Here is a 24,067-nt window from a genome sequence, read left to right as displayed (position 1 = left end):
ACGCTTGACCTAGTTCTCGATCTCTTCTTTCTTGCCCTAAACCGCCATCGGTTCACCCCTTTATATACACAGGCTGATGCCCAGCGGCTTATAGAGTCCCAGCCGGCCCATACACAACGTGTCCAGCCTGGTGACAGAACTACACTTTCCTTAGCATACAAGTTAACATATGGCGGTTTACGCCCGTGGGCCTCAAGTTTCCTCCGGGTCTTGGGCCTTCAGTAAGCTTGCTTCATGAACCGCCATCTTCAACATCTTCATGGGCCTTCTTGTTATGAACCGCCAGTGGTATGACCCGACCCCTCCTAGGCGGGTCATACCCAATAGTTATATCCCCAACAGTTGGTATGATTGTATATTTTATTTACGATGCTGTCCTACGATGTCGTCCATCTTGCGCAAACATGAGGGGCCCCCGCTGTAAGGTGTTGCAATATGTTCATGGTTTGCTTGTTTTCGGTGTTGCGGGGGTGACAGCAGCCTAAACGTGGATAAGTGGTTTATGGCGTATCGGATAAAGAGGACTTGATACTTAATGCTATGGTTGGGTTTCACGACCTTAATGATATTTAGTAGTTGCGGATGCTTGCTAGGGGTCCAATCATAAGTGCATATGATCCAAGTAGAGAAAGTATGTTAGCTCATGCCTCTCCCTCATATAAAATTACAAGAATGATTACTGGTACTTGTTATCGATTGTCTAGGGACAAATGACTTTCTTGTTGACAAAAGCTATACACTTTTACTCTCTTGAAATTCATTCATAGTTTTATTCTCGCAAAGTACTCATAGTTTTATTCTTACAAAATAGTTTCATACTTGTTGTAGGTAAAGCAAACGTCAAGTGTACGTAGAGTTGTATCGGTGGTCGATAGAACTTGAGGGAATATTTGTTCTACCTTTAGCTCCTCGTTGGGTTAGACACTCTTAGTTATCAAAGAAGGCTACAAATGATCCCCTATACTTGTGGGTTATCACATATCTATTATATTTGATGCAGGCAGGCATAGTAGGAGGCCCATATGGCAGGCATGGTGGTGAGTATTTGACAAAAAACTACCACATTAGGGGTTAAAAACTACCACATTAGGGGTTACCGTCCCACAGAACTACCACTTTCAAAAAAGTGGCTGATAACTACCAAAAATTTCAAATTTTGTGGAAAAAACTACCAAGTCGTGTTGATCATTGTTTTAGCCAGTTTAACCGCTTTCCTGACATGGCTGGCCCACATGGTAGGCCGACGCGTGCCCTAACAGCTAACGGCGCCCTACTCACGGTTGTTAGTGCCCCGGCCCGGTCGGAACCAGCCAGGGCCAGGTCAAAATGACCAATTGACTGGCCGAAACACATCTCTCTCCCCCGGGCTCTCTACTCTCTATCCCTAGGCGGCGGTGCTAATGGCGGCTGTGGATCCAAACTCTAGCGGCAATTCGTTTGGCGGCCAACCTCCTGACATTGTTGGGGGCCGCGGTGACCTATCAGAGGTCGATACCTGGCTAGGCAGCTCTAGCTTTGCGGTGCAACAGCCTGAATTTGAGCCATCCCAGGAGTTGATGGTGGCTCCACCACCGTTGACGACGAGAAGTGCACCCCGCGCCCGGCGCAAGCTTCCTCGTGCGAGAGGCGGCATGTACAACATCTCTTCTTCTTTTTCAGTTTTATTGACATTGGTAATTATGATGTACTTTATGTCAATTTCCCAGAATGTATGATAATAGAATAATTGCAAATTGTTAGGAAGTTTAACATTGTGCATTATTTATAATAATTCATTCAATCTTGTCTAGTATTGATGAACCAAAATGGGGAATTCGGTTCCATTTCCAAGCCAGAGATTTCGTGGCTAGAAATATGTATCGGTCAGACATATCATTTGGGACTCTGGTATCTCTCATTCGGAGTGAGGGTTGCTGCTCTGATGATTATATGTACTATGTTAGTGATGATCATAAAGGAATAGAAGGCTTAGAGAAAATATCTTCTAAAGATGATGTGCAGCAGATGTTGCTCCACTCTCTAAATGAAAAGATTGTGAACATAAGACTTGTGAGAGAAAAATGAGCCATGTAATGCAGATGAAAACAGATATTATTATTTTGTTGTTCATTGCATTAGCACACAACAAAGTTGTACTAAGTTGGTGGATACAAGCATGGACAGAAAGGAAGAGCTTAAGAAAAGTATTCTTCAGAGAGAAGCTGACCTCAATCATTTTGAAGGTGACACTGATGTGTCAGAATTTCTGTCTGATTCAGATGGCAACAATGTGGAACTGCAAGCAGTTTCTTCCTCTCATGATGAATATAGACCAATGGCGCAGAAACTGAAGCCAATGAGAAATCCTGGTCCAACAATTAGATCATACAATGAGGTTGAGAAAATGGAAAAACCAGATTGGTTGCCTGAAGCTGAGAAAAATGTTTTCCTGGTGATTATGGCATTAGTGATGAAGAAGATGAGCCTGAAGGATCCTATAAACTACCAAGTGGTAGGAAGATAGGGAATATGAAGTTGAAGGAAAGGGTATGGTTTGATCCCAAACTACCAGACCCAGAAGTACAGTTTTGTAAGGGATTGTGCTTCACCAGTGTTTATGAGTACAGAGATGCACTTAGGGATTTTCACATTAGGACATTGAGGAACTTCCAATATCATAGAAATGCCCCAGATAGGATTATTGTTTGGTGCTCAGAGAGAACACATGGATGTGACTTTTATATCATTGCCTCTAAGATAGCTCATGAGAAAACTTTATGCATCAAGAAGTGTGATATTATGCACACTTGTGGAGCATGTGAAGAGTCCACAAAGGTCACTACAAAGTGGTTGTCCAGATCAGTACAGGAAGCATTGAGAGAAGACATTAGATCTCCTATGGATGCATTAATTAAAAAGACAAAGACCAAGTTTTCAGTGGATGTGTCAAGGAGTGTGGCATATAGGGCAAGGAGGAAGGATGTTGATGTGGTGCAAGGTGACCACAAGCAGCAGTTCTTGAGGTTAAGAGATTATCTTCAAGCTGTTCTTGATACAAACCCTGGGAGCAGGTGTATAGTGACAACATTTGAAGATCCAGAAAACCCAGCACCTACTCCTAGATTCAAGTATCTTTTCTACTGTTTAGCAGCTTCAAAGGAAGGTTTCCTTAATGGTTGTAGACCATTTATAGGTAATTTTTGAAGATTTAACCGTTCTTAATTAGTGGTTTCCTAGAAGTTCTATGATGTAGCTAATTTTTTACTTAATCCAGGTCTTGATGGATGCTTCATCAAGTTAACCACTGGACATCAAATACTTGCAGCCCACAAGAAGGGATGGCAACAACAACATCTACCCCATAGCTTTTGGTGTGGTTAACAAGGAAGATGGAGACAGTTGAACTTGGTTTTTAACTCAGTTGAGATGTTCCATTGGTAGTGGCAACAAATTTGGAACATACACCATCATATCTGACAGGCAAAAGGTTAGTGTCTTATGCACAAATATGTTTGATCAATGTGGTTTTAGTACCTGTTGGAATTATTTAACTTTGATCATGTGCATTACTAATTTGTTAATGTGCAGGGCTTGCTTAAGGCAATAAATGAGGTATTCCCTGATTCACCTCAAAGGTATTGTCTTAGGCACATATATGCAAATTTCCAATTAGTTGGATTTAGAGGGCAGGAACTAAAGAAATGTGTTGACAAGGCCAGCTACTCCTACACAAAACATGGTCAAGAAGTAGGGATGGCAGATTTGAAAGCACAACGTGATGAAGCTTGGAAATGACTCAAAAAGATTGATGCTTCTTGAGGGAGTCCTGGATTAGGAGGTGTCCGGATAGCCGGACTACCATCATCAGCCGAACTATCATCGGCCGGACTATCATCATCGACCGGACTCCAAGACTATGAAGATACAAGATTGAAGACTTCGCCCCATGTCCGGATGGGACTTTCCTTGGCGTGGAAGGCAAGCTTGGCGATACGGATATGTAGATCTCCTACCATTGTTACCGACTCTATGTAACCCTAGCCCTCTCCGGTGTCTATATAAACCGGATGGCTCTAGTCCGTAGGACACAACAACAACAACCCTTACAATCAAACCATAGGCTAGCTTCTAGAGTTTAGCCTCCTTGATCTTGTGGTAGATCCACTCTTGTAAACATCCACAATATCAATATCAATCAAGCAGGACATAGGGTTTTACCTCCATCAAGAGGGCCCGAACCTGGGTAAAACATCGTGTCCCTCGTCTCCTGTTACCATCCGCCTAGACGCACAGTTCGGGACCCCCTACCCGAGATCCGCCGGTTTTGACACCGACATTGGTGCTTTCATTGAGAGTTCCTCTGTGTCGTCACCGATAGGCTTGATGGCCTCTTCAATCGACAACGACGCAGTCCTGGGTGAGACTTTTCTCCCCGGACAGATCTTCGTATTCGGCGGCTTCGCACTGCGGGCCAACTCGCTTGGCCATCTGGAGCAGATCAAAAGCTACGCCCCTGGCCGTCAGGTCAGGTTTGGAAGCCTAAACTTCACGGCCGATATCCGCGGGGACTTGATCTTTGATGGATCCGAGCCACAGCCGAGCGTGCCGCGCTGTCACGATGGGCACGACCTAACTCTGCCGCCGGACAGCACCTTGGAGGCCGCACATGAATCCGCTCCGACCCATAGTCCGGAGCCGATCGCTCAGATCGAGGATGGATGGCTGGACACCGCCTCGGGAGCTGCAACTTCTACGGCGATGGAGCCAAACACTTACCTTGTCCCGCATAAAGCTCATGACTCCGAGGTGCCGGACTCTCTGCCGGACTCCGAACCTCCTGCGCCCCCGCCAGTCGAATCCAATTGGGCGCCAATCATGGAATTCACCGCTGCGGACATCTTTCAGCACTCACCCTTCGGCGATATCTTAAATTCGCTGAAGCATCTCTCGCTGTCCGGAGAGCCCTGGCCGAACTACGGCCAGGACGGTTGGGACGCGGACGACGAAGAAATTCAGAGCCCACCCACCACCCACTTCGTAGCCACCGTCGACGATCTAACCGACGTACTCGACTACGACTCCGAAGACATCGACGGTATGGACGACGATGCCGGAGACTGTCAAGAACCAGTGCCTACAGGACACTGGAAGACCACCTTGTCATACGACATATACATGGTGGACACCCCAAAAGATGGGGATGGCAAAGAAGCAGCGGAGGCCGATTCCTTAAAGAAACAGCCCAAGCGCCGACGTCAGCGGCGCCGCTCTAAATCCCGCCACAGCAAGAATGGAGATTCCGGCACAGGAGATAATAGCACCCCGGAAAGTGCCGAAGACAACCCCCTCCAGCACGATCCAGCGCAGGAGGAGGCAGAAGCAAGCCCTCACGAGAGGGCGGCAGACGAAGAGGTCAAGGATGATAACTACTTACCTCCCTCCGGAGACGAGGCAAGCCTCGACGACGACGAATTCGTCGTGCCTGAGGATCCCGTCGAACAAGAGTGTTTCAAACGCAGGCTAATGGCCACGGCAAACAGCCTAAAGAAAAAGCAGCAACAGCTTCAAGCTGATCAAGACCTACTAGCCGACAGATGGACCGAGGTCCTCGCGGCCGAAGAGTATGAACTCGAACGCCCCTCCAAAAGTTACCCAAAACGCAAGTTGCTCCCCCGACTAGAGGAGGAAGTGTACAAACCTGCATCACCAGCGCACAATACGGTAGACCGACCACCTCGTGACCGCGGCAGAGAGGCATGCAAGCCCTCCACCAAAGCCGTACCCCGGCATCGCTCAAAAATCATGAAGCCACGGGGGAACACGCCGGACTTGCGAGATATATTGGAGGACAAGGCAAGACAATCCAGATCTCTCTATGGATCACGCGGGCACCCCAAGACCCACGACGAATACCGTCGCGCCGGATACAACTACTCCGACCGGGCCGAACACAGCAGACAAAGCTCTCTCGAGCTACGTCGCGATATTGCTCAATACAGAGGCGCCGCACACCCACTATGCTTCACTGACGAAGTAATGGATCATCAAATCCCTGAAGGGTTTAAACCCGTTAATATCGAATCCTACGATGGCACAACAGACCCCGCAGTTTGGATTGAGGATTATCTCCTCCATATACATATGGCCCGCGGCAACGATCTTCACGCCATCAAATATCTCCCGCTCAAGCTTAAAGGACCAGCTCGGCATTGGCTTAACAGCCTGCCCGCAGAGTCAATTGGATGCTAGGAAGACCTGGAAGCCGCATTCCTCGACAACTTCCAGGGCACGTATGTGCGACCACCGGACGCAGATGACCTAAGCCACATAATCCAGCAGCCAGACGAATCGGCCAGGCAATTCTGGACATGGTTCCTAACAAAGAAAAATCAAATCGTCGACTGTCCGGATGCAGAGGCCCTCGCTGCCTTCAAACATAAGATCCGCGACGAGTGGCTGGCCCGGCACCTAGGACAGGAGAAGCCGAAATCCATGGCAGCCCTCACATCACTCATGACCCGCTTCTGTGCGGGAGAGGATAGCTGGCTAGCTCGCAGCAACAACCTCAGCAAAAACGCTAGCAGTCCAGATACCAAGGACCGCAATGGCAGGTTGCGTCGAAACAAAAACAAACGCCGCATTAATGGTGACAACAATGAGGATACGGCAGTCAACGCCGGATTCCGAGGCTCCAAGCCCGGTCAACAGAAGAAGCCATTCAAAAGAACCACTCCGGGCCCGTCCCATTTGGACCGAATACTCGACCGCTCCTGTCAAATACATGGAACCCCCGAAAAGCCAGCTAACCACACCAACAGAGATTGTTGGGTATTCAAGCAGCCAGGCAAATTAATCGCCGAAAACAGTGACAAGGGGCTACACAGCGATGACGAGGAAGAGACCCGGCCGCTGAACAACAGAGGACAAAAGGGATTCCCCCCTCAAGTTCGGACGGTAAACATGATATACGCAACGCATATTCCCAAGAGGGAGCGGAAGCGTGCACTAAGGGACGTATACGTGATGGAGCCAGTCACCCCAAAATTCAACCCATGGTCCTCTTGCCCGATCACTTTCGATCGAAGAGACCATCCGACCAGTATCCGCCATGGCGGATTCGCCGCATTGGTTTTAGACCCAATCGTCGATGGATTTCACCTCACGAGAGTCCTGATGGACGGCGGCAGTAGCCTGAACCTGCTTTATCAGGATACAGTGCGCAAGATGGGCATAGACCCTTCAAGGATTAAACCTACAAAGACAACCTTCAAAGGCGTCATACCAGGTGTCGAGGCCAGTTGTACAGGCTCAGTTACACTGGAAGTGGTCTTCGGATCCCCGGATAATTTCCGAAGCCAGGAGTTAATCTTCGACATCGTCCCGTTCTGCAGTGGCTATCACGCTCTGCTCGGACGAACCGCGTTCGCAAAATTCAATGCGGTGCCGCATTATGCATACCTTAAGCTCAAGATGCCAGGCCCTCGTGGAGTCATCACGGTCAATGGAAACACAGAACACTCCCTCCGAACGAAGGAACATACAGCGGCTCTCGCGGCAGAAGTACAGAGCAGCCTTTTAAGGCAATTTTCGAGTCCGGCCGTTAAACGACCGGACACGGCCAAACGCGTCCGGAGCAACATCAACCAAGACCACTTGGCACATTCCGAGCATGCGTAGCAATGCGGCCTCAACCCCAGCCCTCGCTCAATTGTAAGACAAACTCTCCGCATACATAATTACGCCCTGGAGATACCATGGGCATAGGGGGAGAGGCACAACCACAACAGACCCAGAGTGCGGTTCGACCACACCAGGGGCTCCCAAGTGTGTCGCTCTTTTTATCTTTTATTTCTCTCTCTTTTATACAGAACTCTGTCCGGCGGCGAACCTGCCGAACTCATGATACAATAGCCAAGGAGGGAGAAAGGCCGTGACGAACACTCAGGTGGTCTCCATTACGAGCATCAAATTTGTTAAATACACCATTCCGCGGCCTACCCCTGGAGGGAGACGCCTTTAATTCGTCCAATCCCTTGCTTTCCGCACTATTTGTATCATTCCATACTCATAACAGATCTTCTCGAATAAAATGCAGCACTTTTTGCCCATAATTGCATTACCTTATATATATATGTTCATTTACGACATGTTGCATCCGTACATTTTGGTACGGCCAAATACACCAGGGGCTTATGCTCCCCGCATTATGGTGTGATAAAGTCCGAACACTTTCACAAGTGCGGCACCCCGAACTTATAGCATTATATGAATCGGCTCCGAATCATGTCTTGGGTCAATAGTTGGGTTTGCCCGGCTCCCATGTTTGGCACCTTACGTTCCGTTCTATCGGCTAAGGTAGCACTGGGAGAACCACTGCGATTGCGCCCCGGTTGAGCCGGGTTAACGCCTCATTGGAGAAAGCTAAAATTGACTGTCATGATAAGGCGAGAGACTGGTCGCTGTTCGAGAGGTCCTTTCGGGTCCTTAAAGACCTACGCCGCTTCGAGTGAAGTTCCGGATAATGTCCGACGAAGGCGTGGATAGCGCCCCTAATTCGGTCTTCCGAATACTAGGGGCTTCGCCGAAATTTAAAATTATAGAATTCTATGTCTAAGTGAGAGTGTTCAAGCACTATAAGTCTGGTTGCCTTGTTCGTTGTGTTGAGCGCCTCCCTAGATGGACCCAAAAATGGGAACAAGAGTTCTCAAGTTTATCCCGAACACCCCAGCACTCGTGGCATGGGGGCTGAAGCCGACGACTTGCCATCTCTCAGATTTAATAAACGGCCGCACAGAAGGTAATATTTTAAATTAACAAGCGTTGCTTAGCGCATATGAACAAAGTTTTCAGCGCATAGGATAACACATTGCAAATTTACTCAATAATTACATCCCTGGGGCACTCATCCGCAATCTTGCGGGCACCCTTCAGGACAGTCCTATAGTACATTTCGGGCGTACGATATTCCTTGCCCGCTGGTGGCGCGTCAGTGATTAGCTTCTCCGCACCCGGCTTGCCCCAATGCACTTTTGCGCGGGCAAGGGCCCGACGAGCACCTTCAATACAGGCGGAGCGCTTGATAACCTCCACCCAGGGGCACGCATCCACCAACCGTCGCACGAGGCCGAAGTAGCTCCCAGGCATGGCCTCTCCAGGCCACAGTCGGACTATGAGGCCCTTCATGGCCTCCTCGGCCGCCTTGTGGAGCTCGACCAGCTACTTCAGCTGGTCGCTAGGGGGCACCGGATGGCCGGCCTCAGCATACTGAGACCAGAAGACCTTCTCCGTTGAGCTCCCCTCCTCGGCTCGATAGAATGCGGCGGCATCAGATACACTGCGAGGCAGATCTGCAAATGCCCCTGGAGAGCTCCGAATACGGGTAAGTAACACGTAATTTACATTCACATGCTTGCTTTGCATGAAAAATGCCTTACCCGCCGCTATCCTCCTCACCAACTCAATCTCTTGAAGGGACTTATGGGCATCAGCCTTGGCAGTCTTGGCACTTTCGAGAGCCGAGGCAAGCTCGAACTCTCGAGTCTTTGAGTCACGCTCCAAACTCTCATGCTTTTCCATGAGAGCCTAGAGCTCTTGCTGAACCACCGCCACCCGCGCCTCCTGCTTTTCTCGCTCTGCCCGTTCCGCGGCTGCATTGCATTCGGCCGTAGACACGGCCTCCTTCAGGGTCGCCACCTCGTTCGTGGCCCCTGCAGTACCCATGTTATCCTTGTTATTTTTTGTTGCAACCTAAATCCTTTTCTGTAAGGTACAAGTTCAAAATGGTGTTACTCACCTTCTTTGTCCTGGAGCTGCTTCTTGGCGCGGCCGAGCTCTTGCTCGGACCGCTCGAGCTCCTGCTTCAAAGCGCCGACCTCCACAGTCAGTGCGGCAGAGGTCAGCAGCGCAGCCTGCAACCCATATTGACATAATTTTTTAGCAACCCTGCGTATATCTTTTTTTTTCAGATCCTCAGTCCGGCTTTTCTTTCCGAACACCGAACCGAGCATCAGGGGCTACTGTCTATGCGGTATTACATTGTAAAATTTTAACTTCTTACCTCAAAGCCTGAGAGAAGGCTACTGCAGGCTTCGGTCAGCCCGCTCTTGGCGAGTTGTACCTTCTGAATCACCGCACTCATAATAGTGCGGTGTTCTTCCTCGATGGAAGCGCTCTGGAGCGCCTCCAACAAATTATCCGGCGCCTCCGGTTGGACGGAAGCCGCCGGCGTCACGGTCTTGCCCTTCGTGCGAAGGGGCCGCCGGCCGGACTCCAGAGCCACTGCGGGTTCTGATATGGAGTCCGGCGCAAAGTCCGGGAGGCCGCCTCGTGGCGCCTCCGGAGCCTCCCCCTGATGGGCCCCTTCTTGGGATCCCACCTCGGCATCCTCAGTGTCGCGAGGGGTGGAGGCGGTCGGGATGGAGCCTACCTCCGACGGAGCCAACGACCCGCTCGATGAAGCGGGGAGATCATCATTGGCTGGACTACAGGCAGCATGCGGCATCAGAATGACACTATGTGACGCATAAAAAGAAATTATAACTCATTCAGGAATCCGGATACTTACGATCTCGTCGGAGGCCTGGCCCTTGAAGGCCATTCTTCCTCACCAACGTTGATGTTGGCAGAGCTGTCCGGGGGAATAGTCCTTCCCCTCTTGGACCCTTCGGCCTCCCCTGTTGGGGAAGCCCTCCTCTTCCTCTCTCCCCCCTCTGGGAGAGAGTCCTCTTTCTCCTCCTCGTTTTCGGGGGAGGAGTCCGCCCCGGAGTCGTCGGACACCTAAAAACAAGAACTCTTTCGAGCACCCGTGGCCTCCTTCTTGGCCTTCTTCTCCGGCACCACGTGTGGTGCCGGAACCAGCAGCCTCGCTAGACGGGCGTCTACTGGGTTTTCTGGCATAGGAGCCGGGCAGATAATCTGCTCCGCCTTCCTCATCTAGTCCTGTCAACGGAAAAGGGGAAATTAAAACCCGCATAGAGTCAAACTATGAAAAGCAAGTGTCCCGTAAAGGGGTAGAATCACTTACCTCCTCGGCTTGGCGCTGCGAGTGAAATCCACGATCTTCAGTCGCGGATGCGGGGGCTTCGGCGCCCTTAAACAACACCCTCCAGGCGCCTTCGTACGTCGTGTCGAAGAGCCCGCTCAGCGCCTGGTGCTATTCCGGATTGAACTCCCACAGATTGAATGCCCGCTCTTGGCATGGGAGAATCCGACGGACGAGCATGACTTGGACCACGTTAACTAGCATGAGCTTCTTCACCAGCTTCTGGATACAGGCTTGGAGTCCCGTCATCTCCTCCGAACTACCCCACAGCAAGCCCTTTTCTTTCCAGGAGGTGAGCTGCGTGGGGATACCAGATCTGAACTCAGGGGCCGCCGCCCACTTAGGGTCGCGCGGCTCGGTGATATAGAACCACCCCGATTGCCACCCCTTGACGGATTCCACGAAGGCCCCTTTGAACCAAAGGACGTTGGGCATCTTGCCCAACATGGCGCCTCCGCACTCCGCTTGAGTGCCCTTCACTACCTTCGGCTTGACATTGAAGGTCTTGAGCCACAAGCCGAAGTGGGGCTGGATGCAGAGGAAGGCCTCGCACACGACGATAAACGCCGAGATGTTGAGGATGAAGTTCAGCGCTAGATCATGGAAATCCAGGCCATAATAGAACATGAGCCCCCGGACAAAGGGGTGAAGTGGAAAGCCCAGTCCGCGGAGGAAGTGGGGAAGAAAAACGACCCTCTCATGGGGCCTGGGGGTGGGGATGAGCTGCCCCTCGTCGGGCAGCCGGTGCGCGATGTCGCCGGACAGGTATCCGGCGCTGCGCAGTCTTTCGATGTGCTCCTCCGTAATGGAGGAGGTCATCCACTTGCCTCCCGCTCCAGACATGACTGGGGAAGGTTGAGACGGGATGTGCGGGCTTGGGCGCTGGAGCTCGAGTGCACGGATATGGATAAGCAAAGGAGGAAGAAGGCGTAGGTGAAAAGGTGAATCCTTATCCCTTATATGGGCGGGCGAAGTCTACGCGTCCCCCACCGGCCTGGTAAAACTCGCTTATCCCCCAAGTGTCACCATCAATGGCGCGGTTGGGTTACCCACGTCCGTATTGATGAGAATCCCGGATTAAGGGGGAACACGATCTCTGCTTCGACAAGACGTGCCAAGGAAACCGCTTCGCTAAATGCGCTGAGGTGGTAGAGTAAAAAACGATTCAAGTAATGGCTTGGTAGTGGCGTGACGTCATGCCGCAAAAAACGTCAGCAGATTGAACTTGTGTATATATTATTCTCTCTACGGTGGAATGTGGAATTTATTTTGCAGAGCCGGACACTATCCTGGTGTTCACAATCTTCTATCATTCGGAGGAGGAACCCGCCTTGCAATGCCAAGCAATATATGCGCCGGACTTATCGTCATTGAAGCCTAGTTCAGGGGCTACTGAGGGAGTCCTGGATTAGGGGGTGTCCGGATAGCCGGACTACCATCATCAGCCAAACTATCATCGGCCGGACTATCATCATCGACCGGACTCCAAGACTATGAAGATACAAGATTGAAGACTTCGCCCCGTGTCCGGATGGGACTTTCCTTGGCGTGGAAGGCAAGCTTGGCGATACGGATATGTAGATCTCCTACCATTGTAACCGACTCTATGTAACCCTAGCCCTCTCCGGTGTCTATATAAACCGGATGGCTCTAGTCCGTAGGACACAACAACAACAACCCTTACAATCATACCATAGGCTAGCTTCTAGGGTTTAGCCTCCTTGATCTCATGGTAGATCCACTCTTGTAAACATCCACAATATCAATATCAATCAAGCAGGATGTAGGGTTTTACCTCCATCAAGAGGGCCTGAACCTGGGTAAAACATCGTGTCCCTCGTCTCCTGTTACCATCCGCCTAGACGCACAGTCCGGGACCCCCTACCTGAGATCCGCCGGTTTTGACACCGACACTTCTGCTTGGGCTAGGTTTGCTATGGATCATACTTGCAAAACAGATCTAGTGGTGAACAACCTGAGTGAAGTGTTCAACAAGATGATACTGAATGTTAGGGCTAAACCTATAAGGACAATGTTTGAAGGGATTATGACCAAGTAGATGATCAAGAGGCAATGACTAGAGAGAAGATACAGATTAGCAGGTGGACAATCACATCCAACAATGCAGACATTTTAGAAGAGAACAAGAAATATGACAAGTACTGTCAGGCTGATAGAGCAGGTCCAACAATATGGCAAGTTACTAGCAAAGAAAAACAATATTGTGTTGACATGGAAAAATATACCTATGATTGCAAGAGATGGGAACATGTCAGGAGTACCTTGCACTCATGCCATATCTGCAATGACAAAGCAAAAACTGCATCCTGAGGACTATGTTAGTGAATTTTTCATGAAGCCATTATATTTTGAGACATACAAAGAAATTATATACCATGACTGTCGGGGATATACCACGCGGTATGACCCGGCCGGAAATATGACCCGACCGGGCTTGGCGGTTTACTTGAGACCCGGTTGACACTTGGCGATTCACTGGCGACCCACCCTGACCAGACAGTTTACAAGCAACCTACATGAACATTATGACTCACTGGTAACCCGGCAGGCGGGACAGACGGATGACAAGGCCCAAGGCCCAGAAGGCCGGTTTATATTAATGGTGGGCCGGTTTAAGAGGAAAGGCGTGAAGAATATTTACCTTACAAGGAGTTAAGACCCGGACTTGTATCCGGTTTGTATTAGAAGGTAGACTAGTCCTAATCCTAATAGGACTCCATATGTAACCCGCCCCTTCAACTTATATAAGGAGGGGCAGGGCTCCCAAAAGGGGGAGGTTCAAGAAGAAACAATCTCTAGGACTAGACACAAATAGCCGGTTTACCGGCGGATGATAATGAGACCTAGCCACAAACAGCATGTAGGGTTGTTACCGGATGGTGTTTCCCGGGTCCCGAAGCTGTCTAAACCCTTTTCTTGTGTTGCGTCTCTCGATTCCGCTCAACCCCTGTCAAGCTACCACATAGATGCGTTGGCCTCACAACTAAGTCCTCACACTAGGACATCTGCCGTGACAAAACCACGACAGTTGGCGCCCACCGTGGGGCCTGTGCACGGTGGTGTTGAGTTCTTGAAGGGATTTGTCCCAAGGTTTCGAGAAACTCGCAATTTTCTAGATGAAGAAGAACGAGTTTTGGAAAGATCTACATCGTCTCCATGGCAATCAGCTGGAACGATATATACGAGATTTAAGGTAAAATTAGGGTTTGTCCGTCGCTGTCACTGGCCGATCTGTTGAGTCAAAGCGGCAAACAGGAGTTTAATCCTTACGTCACTGTGCAATGGGGTGGACGCGATTAGCTTTCTCAGCGGCTGTTGTGCACGGCGTCTAGCAATCCGTCAAGCCGTCAAGTCACCAAGTTGCTGAGACCGTCAACTTACGTTGAAAATCTGATTGGGTATACTACTCGGATCATCTACTCATAGTTGTTGTTGTTACTTCCTTCAATATACAATGATCCGAAGCCAGATCGATGTTGGATGCACTGCCTGGAAGAGACCGAGACCGATAGGAATTCTGTACGTGCATAAGTCACCGAGATTGCTACTCTATCGTCTTGTGTACTTTCCTGCCATCAATACATTGACCAAGGCCAAAGTACCACGTTTGTGTTGTTGCTCTCCACGTCATCACAAAAGGAAATCAATAGTGAAGGAAAAGAGCCACGGCTGGCAGCATCTCCTGCGTGCAAAGATGGGAGTACATGCACTGTTGAAAAAAAGGATGGTCAAACCAGCCATGACCCGATGGGAGAGTTGGTCGTGGGCACGGACTTGCACTGTCTCCCAGCCACCGGAGCAAGCTTTGGATCGCCGCAGACCACTTCAGCCACTACTGATGCATTGTCGCCTCTGTTAGAATAGAGTTCATAGAGGTAGCTGTTTAAATTGTTTTCTGATTCTATCTCTTCTTCTGTTCAAGTCTTCCTCCTCAAGTCATATCTCTCTCGACGTACTCTGGAAGAATCCTAGCGATATTCCAAACCTTGTAAGCCACGGTAATCCTTCTATAAATACACATGCGGCCCGAGCAAAGGGTTTAACGCTTCCTAACAAATCTTACATGGTCATCAGAGCCCTTCCTCTCGTACGTCTAGCTTTCCCGAAAAGATCGATCTAGTTGATCGAGAGAGAAACCTGAACCTACCCAGAGAGAGGCATCAAGAGAGAGATCATGTCAGGCACCAACGCCAGCACCTCTGCTTCCACCATCGCCGCCACCAGTAGCGCCCTGATCGGTTCCACCATGAGTTCCCTGTCCACCCAAATCGCACCATCCACCTATACATCTTCCTCCACCTTCAGCAGCGCCTCCTCTCTCGGGTCTCCTCCATCTGAGAAGCTTACAAGGACGAACTTCCTTCTCTGGAAGACCATCGTGCTACCCCAAATAAAGGGAGCACAGATGGAACACTTCCTGGACGCGGCAAGCCCGGCGCCCCCTCTTACCATCACCATCACCAAAGAGGGGAAAGAGGAGCAAGTCTTCAACTACGCCCGGTCGATCTGGTACGCCTAGTAGCAAAAGGTACAAGGATACCTTATGGGGTCTCTGTCACGTGAGATTCTTGCGCAGGTAGCTACTCTTCAGACGCCGGCCAAGGTGTGGAGTGCCATCCACGCCTCCTTCCCTGCCCAGATGCAAGCGCAGATCGTCAACACCCGCATCGCCCTCGCCAATCTGCACAAAGGGAACATGGGCATGCCTGAGTATCTGGCGAAGATCAAGGCCTTCGCCGATGAGATTGCCTGCACCGGTGATCCCCTCTCTGAAGGAGAGCTAACTTCCTATGTGCTCAAAGGGCTGGACATCGAGTATAACCCGGTGATCTCAGCCCTGGCTGCACGTATCGAGCCGGTGACTGTACAGGAGCTTTACAACCAGTTGCTGAGCTTTGAAGCTCGTATGAATCTGCTACAAGGTAACAATCTCCATCAGTCATCAGTCAATTCTCTCACACGTGGTCGCGGCACTGGAGGCCGAGGCCGCGGTCACTGCGGTCACCAGGGACGCGGACGTGGCAACGGCAACAACAGCGGGCGTGGGCGCACCAACAACTCTAGCCCACGCTCATCCGGTGCCTCCTACTCCAACACCAGGCCGCGTTGCCAGCTCTACAAAAAATCAGGACATGAGGTGAAAGATTGTTGGCACCGCTACGATGAAGACTATGTGCCCGAAGAGCGCCACATAGCTGCAGCCATCAGGGAGCAAGAAGAAGCCGGGGACACCGTCTGGTATGCTGACTCAGGAGCCACATATCATGTCACCGGCAAGTTGGAGAAGCTTGCAAGTCGGGAGAGATACTATGGCAATGATCAGATTAACACCGCCGCAAATGGAGGAGGTATGGACATATGTCACATTGGTCAATCCTCTATTAATTTCCCTAATGCTAAATGTGATCTTCTTCTAAAAGATGTTCTTCATGTTCCTCAAGCCAACAAAAACCTTGCTTCCATGTCTCGTTTTTCCGCTGATAATAACATCTTCTTTGAAACTCATCCCAAGTATTTTTTTTCATTAAGGATCGGGCAACGAGGGAGCTCCTCCATCACGGTAGATGCGTCGGTGGTCTATATCCTATCACATCAAGAGCTCTTACCCGCAAACATCATCGTCAAGTCTACTCCGTCATCAAGCCATCCTTAGAGAGGTGGCATCAAAGATTAGGTCATCCTTCATTAAAAATAGTTGATCAAGTAGTGAATAGAGGCAATCTTCAATTGTCTAGTCGTGAGAATAAAGAGTCTGTTTGTGATGCTTGCCAATGTGCCAAGAGTCATCAACTCCCCTATCCTAGTTCAAATAGTGTGTCTCATGCTCCGTTGGAACTGATATTCAGTCATGTATGGGGTCATGCCAGAGATTCATTTGGAAGAAAAAAATATTATGTTAGCTTCATTGATGATTATAGTAAGTTTACATGGATATACTTACTTAAGTTCAAATCCGAAGTTTTCTCTGTCTTCCAAGAATTCCAAAAGCTTGTTGAGCGTCAATTTAACAAGAAAATCATTACAGTCTAGAGTAACTAGGGAGGAGAGTATGGGAAACTCAACTCCTTCTTTCGAAACATAGGCATTGAGCATCATGTTTCGTGTCCGCATGCACACCAACAGAACGGTTCTGCTGAACGCAAACACCGTCACATTGTTGAAGTTGGTCTTTCCCTTCTTGCTCATGCATCTATGCCTCTAAAATATTGGGATGAAGCTTTCATTGCTGCCACCTATCTTATCAATCGTTTGCCTAGTAAGGTTATTGGGAACACAACTCCCTTAGAACGATTGTTTCATCAAAAACCAGATTATAATTCCCTCAAAGTTTTTGGATGTGCATGCTATCCCAACCTTCGTCCATATAATCGCCACAAACTAGAGTTTTGCTCCACTCAATGTGTCTTCCTTGGCTATAGCAATCTTCATAAGGGTTACAAGTGTCTAGAAGTTTCAACTGGACGCATCTACATCTCTCAGGATGTGATTTTTGATGAAACTATTTTCCCTTTTGCCAAACTTCCTCCAAATGCAGGAGCCCTTCTTCGAGCTGAAATCTCTCTTCTCTCGGATCCTTTGCCACGTACTGATCACGGGGGAGAATTAATAGATCATGATCATGTGCCTAGTCCAGGAGAAAATTCAGAAACTAATGAAAAATTGCAGTTTTTGGATATGATTTTATGTGTGCAGAAGAGGACGAAACCGGCGCTGGATCCGATGCAGATTTGGTGCAAAACTACTGCGCGCGATCCCAGGTTGATAGCCGCGCGCGATCCCAGGCTGACACCCCTGTCGTTCGGCGCGTAGCGGTGCCCCCCGCATCTCCTGAAGCGCCAAGTGGTGGGACCAGTTCGCCACCCGAGCCCGTGACCAACCGCGGTCTAGGCATGGACCCAGATGGCGCGGGGCGCAGCCCATCCGCACGCGCCACATGGGAGCTGGCACGCTCCGGGGCTGGCAGCCCGACCGGAGTGGACCCCGCCAACAGTACCATGCGGGATTCCCCTGCTGAGGCGCCTGATACGAGGCGGATCTCGCTGGATCCCGTGCCCATCACAGGTCTGGAGCCCTGCAGCACGGCAGTCCAGGGGGATTGGCGGCTGGATCTTCTGTGGCCGGTTCTGGTGATGTAGAAACCACAACAGCTGCCACACATGTGTCACTTGAAAATCCTCAGTGCCATACCAGGTCAAAATCTGGAGTATTCAAGCCTAAAGAATACAAGGACGGTACAGTAAGGTATGATCCTCGCAAGTATGCGTTTCTTACTAGTTCAGGTGAACCTACTCATTTAGCCGAAGCTCTTGCTCACAAAGAATGGAAGGGGGCTATGGACAATGAATATCAAGCACTCATGAAAAATAAAACATGGCATCTTGTACCTCCAACAAAGGGAAAGAATTTAATCGATTGCAAGTGGGTTTATAAGATCAAAAGAAAATCTGATGGAAGTACAGATAGATACAAGGCTAGATTGGTTGCAAAAGGGTTTAAACAAAGATTTGGAATTGATTATGAGGATACGTTTAGCCCTGTTGTCAAGGCAGCTACTATTCGACTTGTATTATCTATTGATATTTCCAGAGGGTGGAGTTTACGTCAGCTAGACATCTAGAACGCGTTTCTCCATGGTGTTCTTGAGGAAGAAGTGTTCATACGGCAACCACCAGGGTATGAAAACAAAAGCACACCTCATTTTGTCTGTAAGTTGGACAAAGCTTTGTATGGCTTAAAACAGGCCCCAAGAGCCTAGTACTCCAGGTTGAGCACTCAGTTACAACAACTTGGTTTTATTCCAAGCAAGGCAGATACGTCATTATTCTTCTATCACAAAGGCAATGTCTCTATGTTTGTTCTTGTTTATGTTGATGATATAATTGTTGCTAGTTCCAGTTCAGAGTATTGAATTCATGCTCCAGCCAACTCATCCAAAAGTCCGAACTGATGGAGGGAGGTGGGCAATATATTTCAACACTCCCCCTCACGTCTAGGCTATTTTAGTCCTTAGACGTGGGATCAATGTAGGCCGCAGAATTGTTATTTTTAATACTGCGTTGGCAGGGTCTTGAACTCAAGACCTCTTGGCTCTGATACCATATTGAATTCATGCTCCAGCCAACTCATCCAAAAGTCCGAACTGATGGAGGGAGGTGGGCAATATATTTCAACACAGAGGCCACTACCTGTCTGCTCCGTGATCTTAATGTGGAGTTTGCACTCAAAGATTTGGGTGATCTTCATTATTTTCTTGGTATAGAGGTAAAAAAGATCAAGGATGGAATACTTCTTACACAAGAGAAATACACCACAGATATTCTAAAGAGGGTAGGACTGGAACATTGCAAACCAGTAAGTACACCACTTTCCACTTCTGAAAAACTTACAGTTGAAGGAGGTGAATTACTTGGACCGAGTGATGCAACAAACTATAGGAGTGTTGTTGGTGCTCTACAATATTTAACGTTGACTAGGCCTGATATTTCATATTCTCTCAACAAAGTGTGTCAGTTTTTGCATGCACCAAGTACAGTTCATTGGACTGCAGTAAAGAGAATTCTGAGGTATCTAAAGTTTACAATGGGACTTGGAATCAAGATTGTTAAATCACCATCCATGCTAGTTAGTGCATATTCAGATGCTGACTGGGCAGGGTGTCCTGATGATAGAAGGTCAACAGGTGGTTTTGCTGTATTTCTAGGATCAAACCTCGTGTCATGGAGTGCAAGGAAACAAGCTACTGTGTCAAGGTCAAGTACTGAGGCAGAATACAAAGCTCTTGCCAATGCAACTGCCGAAGTTATGTGGATTCCGACTCTTTTGTATGAGTTGGGAATCAAGACTCCACAAGCTGCAAGGTTATGGTGTGACAATATTGGTGCAACTTACCTTTCAGCAAATCATGTGTTCCATGCATGTACAAAACACATAGAGGTTGATTTTCATTTTGTGAGAGAAAGAGTAGCACGAAAGCTACTTGACATCAAGTTTATTCCCACAGGAGACCAACTTGCTGATGGCTTCACCAAACCACTTACTACGAGGAGGTTGAATGAGTACAAGTACAATCTAAACCTAGAGAAATTTTCATAGGTTTAGATTGAGGGAGGATGTTAGAATAGAGTTCATAGAGGTAGCTATTTAAATTGTTTTCTGATTCTATCTCTTCTTCTGTTCTAGTCTTCCTCCTCAAGTCATATCTCTCTCGACGTACTCTGGAAGAATCCTAGCGATATTCCAAACCTTGTAAGCCACGGGAATCCTTCTATGAATACACATGCGGCCCGAGCAAAGGGTTTGACGCTTCCTAACAAATCTTACAGCCTCTGGACCTCCGTCAACCGCCGCTGCTGCCGTCTTGCACTGCCACACCTCAACCCGCCGTTGCGGCATGAGCCGCCTCTGCCATGGCCCTCTCACCTGCAAAGCCGCCGGCGGCACCGCCATGGGTGCCAAGCTGCTGCTCTGAATCACCTGGAGCCGCCCCCGCGGGCCCGCCTACCTTCGCCTTTGCCATAGCACTACTCAAGACGTCCGCGTTTGACCCGCCAAGCAACTGTCGTTGCCATCGCCACTGACCTCGAGCGCCATGTCCTCACCTCTGTGCGAGCCACCGCGCTGGGCCACCCCTGCTGCAAGTCGGCCCTGCCTCATCGACCTCCGCTTGCGCCGCCGGCAAGTCACCTTGAGCTGCCACTATGGCCAGGGACCCACTTCATGTCGCTACTGCCCACCTCGAGCAGATCTCGTCGCTGCGGTTTCGTGGCCGGCCTCCGCTGTCGGTTCCTGCGCCGCAAGTCGTTGTTCGGCCTCCGAACCGCTACCTCCAACGGCCGTCTTCGACCCGGCCTACCTGCAGTGCTGTGAGCCGCTTTGAACCGCAATGGCCTTGTTTTTTCTTCGCTGGCTTGCCCTCACGGCTTCGTTTCGCTGTTCTCCTTCATTGACTTGCTTGCTCTTAACAATAGAGACAAACTGAGTTTCTTTAGGAAAACACCGGCGGTGCGGCCGTAGATGGCATTTGATTTTCTTGCTAACAGAAGAACCAGCAAAGGTCACAACAGTCATGAGTGCTAGTTGAAAGTACTGCTGCTGCTACTTGCACGGTTTAAAAAAGAGGGCAAAAGACAAAGGAAGAACCATGTGGGTGCTAGTGTTACATTAGATGTGCATCTGTCCGGCTATTTTTGATTCGAGCACGTCCAACATTATCCACACCAGCATCCGTGATCATCCGACAAAAAATTTCAGGTGATACCCATCTCAATCTGTTTTATTAGCACATATTATTTTCGTCAAAAACCGATTACTCTGGTTCGTGATATTTTTTCGCAGGACCATCATTCATTACAAAAGTGTTGCAAAAGGGGCGTGAGCAAATATTATTTTTGCACTAGCGCTCGTTCTGCGCAAGGTTGCCACCCCCGCTACATCAACACACACGATTGACTTATTGTCCGCGCCCATGACCGACTCTCTCGTCCGCACTGGCATGAGGAGGTTGCTAGGCCGGAGGGGCTGCTACGAGGGCCAATCGCAGAGCACAGTCATAGGAGCGATGCCAGAGGCTGGCTGATAGTATTATGGCAGAACGCAACTCCAACGATGTCAAGTAGTTCAAGGAGGCGTTCCTAGAAGGAACTCACATCATGGATGACCTTGTCATCTGGTGGACAAGAGATAGGGCAAGCTTCCATCGATTGCAAGTGACAAGGACTCGATGGACTTAGATGTTGGCTGCGTTCGAAGGAAGAGAGGATTAGTTCTCTGCATCATGTTTAGTGTTTTATGTTACTGTTTAAGAATGTATGTCTCTGAACTTATTTCATCATTTATACTGCATTTGCATGCACTTATTGTTGTTACTTCTGAATGTTCAGAGCATCGTCTTCATTGTCTGCAGAGTGAGTGAGCATGCAACAATGGAGATGGAGCAGCAACTGAAGTGTACATGCTACTGTATTAGTACTAAGTTTGCTTAAATCAGTTGGAACTATCTATGTTTTATGCATTTTGATGCTTGTTTGCTTCAATCAATGTCTGAATCTGGTTAAGGATTATGCTATCTAAGTGTTCCTAAATGTTTCTAAATGTTTGGAATCTGGTTTAAGTTTATGAATCTGTGTAAATATTTGAGAAATTTTTGAATGTTTGGTTCCATTCCAACCTAACTTTCCTGATGAGAAATGGCAACAAATTATCACAAGTTTCAACACACTGACACTGTGACCATTAACTACGGCACATCTACCACCCGTACAGAGTAGTCAAATCTCATCACTCCTCACTATTACTTCTCCACTACCACACAACACCTCCACTTAACTACTACTCCAACACCTATCCACCTCACTTCTGTCGCACTCCATATCTCCAAGACCCCAGTCACAACTATTCCTCTCCCTAGCTCCAACCATGGTTGGTTCTTCCTCTTCCCCAGACCCATGGCTAAACCCATTCCCAACTAGCAAGGGATGGGTTGCCATGCTTCTTGGTTCAACACGCGGCGACCAAGAACTCTTCCTCGACTACATGAAGGTTGCCATTAGGTACACCAACGTTCTTGGGCTGGTAGATGCAGCAAAGGAAGTGAGGAAGAAGGCGACTAGTAAGGAGAAGTAGCACATGGAGCAACGCTATGGAAACCCAGGTAAGGTGATCATGTCCATCGACATGCTCCTATGGGCAATGAAGGAGGCCGACCCCGGCGATGCTGGGCAGAAGCAGCAGTGGGCAGACCACCGCTATGTCGCTCCAGCTTTTCCTTGCACCCATCACCAGCCTTCAGGAGCTCAGAAATGACTTGCTCTGGCTTCTTCTTCTCTTCTTTAAGGAGGTCTCTCTCCACTTGTATCTCCTTCATGGCCTTCCTGGTGTTTTGAATGATATCAGCTTGACTCTGCAGGATGCACCTCTATTCTTTCATGAGCTTAAGCTTCTCCATTTGAACCTCAATCTTTGTCTGCTCCTCAAGCTGATGCTTCTCCTCCTTAAGTTCATTGATTGCCTAGCTTGTGTAATCCATGTCATGGGATTTCTGCCCATCCTGGTAATCAAACAACTTGGATACATCATCCACAAGCTGACTGTACTGATTGCCAAGAGAATCCAGCTCCTTTAGTTTTGCAACCTCTATCCTATAAGCATCTTTGTCGTGGACTCTACCAAGGTTCTCCTCATGATACATATCCCACAACTTGGTTAAACACATTTGCAGAATTACTGGCCAAGGGGCATCTACCCACTCCAGAACACCACAGCACACCATCCTGAAAATTCAGTGACATATTAATACTAACTAAATCCAGTCAAATTCAGTTACATAATTCATACATACATATCAATGTTTGTATCAATGCAGTAACAAACAAATTCAGTTAGACCAATTTTAGGTGCTTCCTAGATTCAGTTCCTATCAAAGATTTAGCTAACACATGAACACCACACCAGCTCTATACTTCAGTTTTCAGTTATCAGATATTGAAACAACAAGAATATCAATGTTGTTTGCACTATGTACCACCAAATAAATCTACACATGAACACAACTATTTTTTGCTCTTACCGTAGTAGCACATCCAATGAATCTCCTTCCAGTGTCAGTCCCTTCAAATGCCACAAACCTGCCTGGTCTCTGCCTGTGCAGGATGCGGTTATGATCAGATTCAACCACAAGCCCGCAGAAACTTGGATCTATCACCGTGTCAGGAGTTTGCAGCAGTACCAACCCCATATATATCAGCCACAACAGCTCACACATAAGAACTAACATGGAAGAAATCAAGAGAATCTTCAAGCAATAACCCTAACCCCTAGCATAGGAGAGAACAGAGTGAGCTGACTTACAAAATACTCCATCTGCATGTTGTTGTACTCGTCATCGTCGGATGACTCGTTGCTGTTGGGCCAGGAAGGCATGCTCGCGCTGCCGCGTCACAGTCGCCGAAGGTGAGAAAGAAGAGGAAATAGACGAAGAAGAGAGCGAGCTGGGGAGAGGAGTGAGTGAGTCGGTCGGCCGTTTTGACC

At 48.8% G+C, this 24,067-nt stretch overlaps 1 pseudogene; it reads left to right on the top strand.

Annotated features, from left to right (window-relative positions):
* The first annotated feature begins 1,400 nt into the window (after positions 1-1,400).
* The window catches only part of LOC123090055 (uncharacterized), a 76,654-nt pseudogene continuing 53,987 nt past the window's right edge, over positions 1,401-24,067 (top strand).

This window comes from Triticum aestivum, chromosome 4B, assembly GCF_018294505.1.
Source record: "Triticum aestivum cultivar Chinese Spring chromosome 4B, IWGSC CS RefSeq v2.1, whole genome shotgun sequence".
Classification (NCBI taxonomy): Eukaryota; Viridiplantae; Streptophyta; class Magnoliopsida; order Poales; family Poaceae; genus Triticum; species Triticum aestivum.
The sequence above is the reverse complement of the archived record's forward strand: the minus strand, read 5'-3'. Positions and strand labels throughout refer to the sequence as shown.